Raw genomic sequence first — 5589 nt, 5'->3', positions numbered from 1 at the left:
AGTATACTAACAAGTGAATTCCAAACACACTCACATGCACACATGCACTGAATCACCCTGAATTACACATCTCACAGCAACAACTATAAATAGGTGCAAATATTTCCAGAATATTGTCCATTTTATACAGGTATGCACTTGAAAAAAATGGACTTTATAAAGCATAGGTCTAAATAGGTCCATCTAGACCTACCTTACTTTCTGGTTATGTACTTTACTTTGAAATCCTTTAATGATAAACAATTTTTTTTAGTCTATTTTTTTTTTTATCACAAACAAGAGTCTAACATTTTATCACAAACAAGAGTCTATTGCCATTTCACGTACAAACTTCTGGAGATCACATGTATAATGTCTAGGTAATATAGAGAAAAGATCATAGTCTTTAGAGTCATAAAACATTTTATTTCAATTAGTTATATCATTTGCAATTTAAACAATTTTGGCCAAGTAGAACCAAACTTTCATCAATAGATAGGTGGCAATAATAATCCCTTTACAGGACTGTGAAGATGGGATGAGATAAAACATACAAAATCTATTTTTTTGAAACAAAATACTAAATTTATTCAAAATGGATGAAATAGAATAATTTCAGCTATGGTTTCCATTCCATCAAAACCTATTAAAACCTTCCAAAATTTTCATAATTCAGTCCTAGAAATTCTTGGAACTGTGAGAATTTCCTGTTAGAAATGTGACCTCTACGAAAGCTCCCAGGAAATTTCAGAAAAATATAATCTTCTGTTTTAAAAGTTGATTGATTTGCCAAATGATACAGCCAAGTTTGCTTCTCTAAATGCTTCTGATAAGGTCGGGTGCGCATGGCAGACTCTAGCTATATCTTCACAGGATGCTCCTTACTCCAACGCAAGAGTAGCTTCATTTATCATTTCACCAGCACCTGACCCGAGAATATGTGTTCCCAGTACCCTGTCCATGGATTTCTCTCCCAGAGTCTTCACCAGGCTGTCTGTGTCGGCATTGGTCTTTGCCCTGCTGTTGGCAGCAAAGGGGAACTTCCCAACTTTGTACTCTATACCCTCTTCTTTCAACTGCTCTTCTGATTTTCCAACCCAAGCAACTTCGGGGTGCATGTAAATCACAGATGGGACACAATTGTAGTCAATGTGCACAGCACCACCAGCCACTCCTTCAACACAGATAATGCCTCCATCCTCCGCTTTGTGAGCCAGCATTGGACCAGCAACCACATCGCCAATAGCATAGATATTTGGAATTTTAGTCTGGAATCTGGTATTGACTGGAATTCTACCTCCAGGCTTTAGTTCAATTCCAAACTCTTCTAGTCCCAAATTCTTAGTAAAGGGTCTTCGGTCAATGCAAACCAAGAGCACATCACACGTGATAACTTCAGTTTTACCACCAGAAGCACCTTCAATAGAAACATCATTTTTTCCATCTGATTTCTTGGTAGCACCAGTAACTTTTGTATTCAATTTAAATTTAAATCCTTGTTTTTGAAGGATGCTTTGAAAGTTTTTAGATATTTCCATATCAATTTTAACTCCACCAACATGACCTAAAAACTCAACTGCTGTCACCAAGTCTTTGCCAAACTGAACCCAATTCTACACCTATTACTCCTGCACCAATGACAACCATCTATTCTGGAACTTATTTTTTTTTAATTTTTTTTTTCAACATTTTTTATTTATTTTTGGGACAGAGAGAGACAGAGCATGAACGGGGGAGGGGCAGAGAGAGAGGGAGACACAGAATCGGAAACAGGCTCCAGGCTCCGAGCCATCAGCCCAGAGCCTGACGCGGGGCTCGAACTCACGGACCGCAAGATCGTGACCTGGCTGAAGTCGGACGCTCAACCGACTGCGCCACCCAGGCGCCCCTGGAACTTATTTTTTAAAGATAAAGCACCTGTAGATGACACTATTGTATCTTCATCAATCGTGATTCCAGGAATAGGAGTAACTTCTGAACCTGTAGTTATAAGAATGTTCTTGGTATCGATAACTTGAGTGTTGCCATTGGCTTTTGTAGTGGTGACCTGATTTTTGACCATTATCTTTCCATATCCATTTATGTGAACAACCTTATTCTGTTTGAATAAGTGGGCAATTCCACCAGTTAAAGCTTTTACCACTGTACTCTTCTGCTTGATCATCTTCTCTAAATTCAAGTGAACTTCAGACATTTCAAACCCCCTAGATGCAAAATCTTTTCCATTGGTCATATGGTAATAATGACAGTTATTTAATAAAGACTTACAAGGAATACAACCAACGTTCAAGCACGTTACACCAAGTGTTAAAAACTGACAACCTTCTTTGGATATGTGAGACTTGGAGTATAACTGTCTCTGGATAGCATGTTAGGTGAATGTAAATGTAAATGTCAACTATTTGAGGTACTTATTCCTTTATGTTAACCATTCTTATATTGCTATAGCATGTGTTTCAGATGCTAGGCCCTGGCCAGTCTCCTGGAAATGTTTTTAGGTCTTGCTGAGTTTGTCACCTGGTACTCATATTCAGACTAAATATAATTTCAGGTCCCATTCTCTGCACTTTGTCCAGACACAGTTATCAGGGCTTTCTTTTCAGACATGAAAGTGTTTTGGCTATCTATTGCTGTGTAATAAAGCACCTCGAGGATAAATGGTTTAAAACAATAACAATTTTATCTTTAATATTTCTGTGGGTTTGCTGTGCTCAGCTGGGTGATTGTTTCTGTGTCATGAAACATGGGCTGGGCTATAGGCGGGCTTGGTTAGACTGGACCACCTGAGATGGTTGATTACATGACTGGCAATAGAGGCGGGATCCCAGCAAAAACAAGTAGCCCATCTGGCCTATCAACCAGAGCACCCTCACATGGGCTCTACCTGGGTGCTCACAGTGTGGTGTCCAGTGTCTAAGAAATGTTTCAAGAGTGTCATTTCAAGGTAGTCTTCATAAATCTAGGCCTGTAACTGGCACAGCATCTATTCTGCCATATTCTATTAATTAAGGAACTCAGTGGCCAGCTCAGAATGGGCAATCAAGTCAACCTGTCAATGGAAAGAGTGACAAAGAATTTGTGGCCATTTTTAATCCACCATGCACGGATATATAATAGCCAGATTGCAAAAATATATCATTAAAGTCCCAGATAGTGGTTGTTATGTAAAGTCATTGGCTTTTAGGTGGGTGTTTTTCCTCTTTTGTACATTTGTCTTTGGATTCTGCCTGAAATTGTGTAATCTTAGGATGGATTAAATCAGAGTAGATTTCCCTCTACTGCAGGACACTTTGATGACTCTTTATCCTCTTAGATCTATATCTCCTGTCTAACACAGCATTATTTTCCTAATGAGAAAAGAAAACTGTTAGGAATAAAGTTTATCAATATCACTGAATGTAAATTCATTATTAACTCTTAGATTAATCATCCAAATTGACTTGGACCCTATCAATAAGAGACTGATGTTGGCCACTCTGCTTTCGAGTAACTATGGACCTAAGGCTTCCTTCCCATTTGAAATAATATGTAGAATCCAAAAAAAAAAAAAAAAATCACTGAATGTTCTTCATAACTTGGAAACCTATGCCAAACTAATTCCTTACCAAATATTTTACAAAGAAATTTAAGATCCATGGCTCTTCAAATGCATACATGTAATCTGCATCAGTTCTAATCAAACTGAAATTTGATAAAACAAATTTTCTTCCTGGTAGATGTAGTAATTCTTATATTGCAGAGTCACACCATCTGTTGTAACAACATCATTTTGGGGATTTCTTGGAGAACATATTTACAAAATCACCCTATATGCTATTAAAATGGAAGCCACAATGGTAGAATTTAAATGCATCAAATTTGATGTTTATCATTGCCTAAAGAAAACCTCAAGCCATCTCTATCTGCCAAAGAAACTAAAGCAGTGGTTTCTAATATAAATTAATCAAGAGCTGTCACAGAGTCTACACCATCTGTCATCACATAACCCCAAGTCTTCACTTAGCACTGAAGCTCAGGAGTTTTACTCTCTCTAGATTAACTCATTTTGGGATTCCATAGTGTATGCAATCAGTAAAAACTGATACATGCACACTGCAACACTCATAGTATGTCTGATATCAACAAAGCCATTCCCAAATATTATCTCACTCTGCTAATTGTTAAAGGTACTATGGCTGTTATACATTCTTCCACTTGACACCGATCACATAGCGATATCATTAAAACTGTCCAGGGGGCGCCTGGGTGGCGCAGTCGGTTAAGCGTCCGACTTCAGCCAGGTCACGATCTCGCGGTCCGTGAGTTCGAGCCCCGCGTCAGGCTCTGGGCTGATGGCTCGGAGCCTGGAGCCTGTTTCCGATTCTGTGTCTCCCTCTCTCTCTGCCCCTCCCCCGTTCATGCTCTGTCTCTCTCTCTGTCCCAAAAATAAATAAAAAACGTTGAAAAAAAAATTAAAAAAAAAAAAACAAAAAAAAAAACTGTCCTGATGAGCATTGCCTTCCCACAGGTTGTTTCTTCAGCCATTGAAAAAACCCATTTTGTTTGTGGTATGACCAAGAGAACAGCTCATAAGAGACACCTGGGCACCTGTTCACTACAGTTCCAGATAAGAATCTGGAAACTAACACAGAGATTCAGTTCTATTTCATCAAGATTCAGACATTACACTGATTGTGAAAGTCAAAAATGTAATTTCTGGAGCAAGAAGAAAACTGAAAACCAGTCTAATCATTTTGTAAAAAGTCCATTTACTGTGTAAGCAGTTCAACATACCACATCAGTTTACTAGTTATCAGAGACACTACTTAGTTAAGATTTCACCCTCATGTATTTAAAATCACCTGCAAAGCTTTTAATAAAATAGGTACTTGGGATTTATATCCCCTGTGTTTCTGATTTAAGCATAAGATTTGAAAGTAAATATATAACTTAAGCAGACCCTTAGCCACAGGGCAAGTGTATCAACAATTAATAATTACCAGGGTGGCGATATCAGGGATAGTAAAGTGACTTTCATTCATTCAGTAATAATTCAATTTTAGCATCACCCATTTGCTAACCCTGTTGATAGAAGAAGCTCCTATGGTATCAGGATTTAATTTATGCTAGAATATTTTAATCACCAGCTTATCAGAAGGCAAACTTACTTAAAACTCATTTAAAACTTTTCTTTAAGTTTATTTATGTTTATTTGGAGAGGACAGAGATAGCACAAGTGGGGAAGAGGCAGAGAGAGGAACCCAAGCATGCTCCCTGCTGCCAGCATAGAGCCCATCATGGGCTCGAACTCACAAAACCACAAGATCACGACCTGTGTGGAAACCAAGAGTTGGATGCTTAACCGACTGAGCTACCCACACACCCCAAAACTTATTTAAAACTTAAAGAAGTTATGCTTGGGTACCTAAATTTTATTTTTTAACAGGAAATTATCACTTTCTAAGGCTAACAAATTGATACTATTAGATTTGCACAGCGAAAGAGTCTTTGTCAAAATGGCTCCAAAATAAGAATAGCCATCCCAAACCTTCCTAAGTTTATACAATTTCTATCACTGTTTTCTTCCTTTAAAGACAACCACAGCAAAGCCGTTTCATTGACTATTGTCAT

At 38.0% G+C, this 5589-nt stretch overlaps 1 pseudogene; it reads right to left on the bottom strand.

Moving 5' to 3' along the window:
- Positions 1-340: 340 nt before the first annotated feature.
- Positions 341-1642, bottom strand: LOC125922123 (dihydrolipoyl dehydrogenase, mitochondrial-like; annotated as a pseudogene).
- Positions 1643-5589: the final 3947 nt, after the last annotated feature.

The sequence above is a fragment of the Panthera uncia genome, chromosome C2 (assembly GCF_023721935.1).
Source record: "Panthera uncia isolate 11264 chromosome C2, Puncia_PCG_1.0, whole genome shotgun sequence".
In the NCBI taxonomy this organism is placed as follows: Eukaryota; Metazoa; Chordata; class Mammalia; order Carnivora; family Felidae; genus Panthera; species Panthera uncia.
Note: the sequence above shows the minus strand (reverse complement) of the source record. Positions and strands in the feature narration are given on the sequence as shown.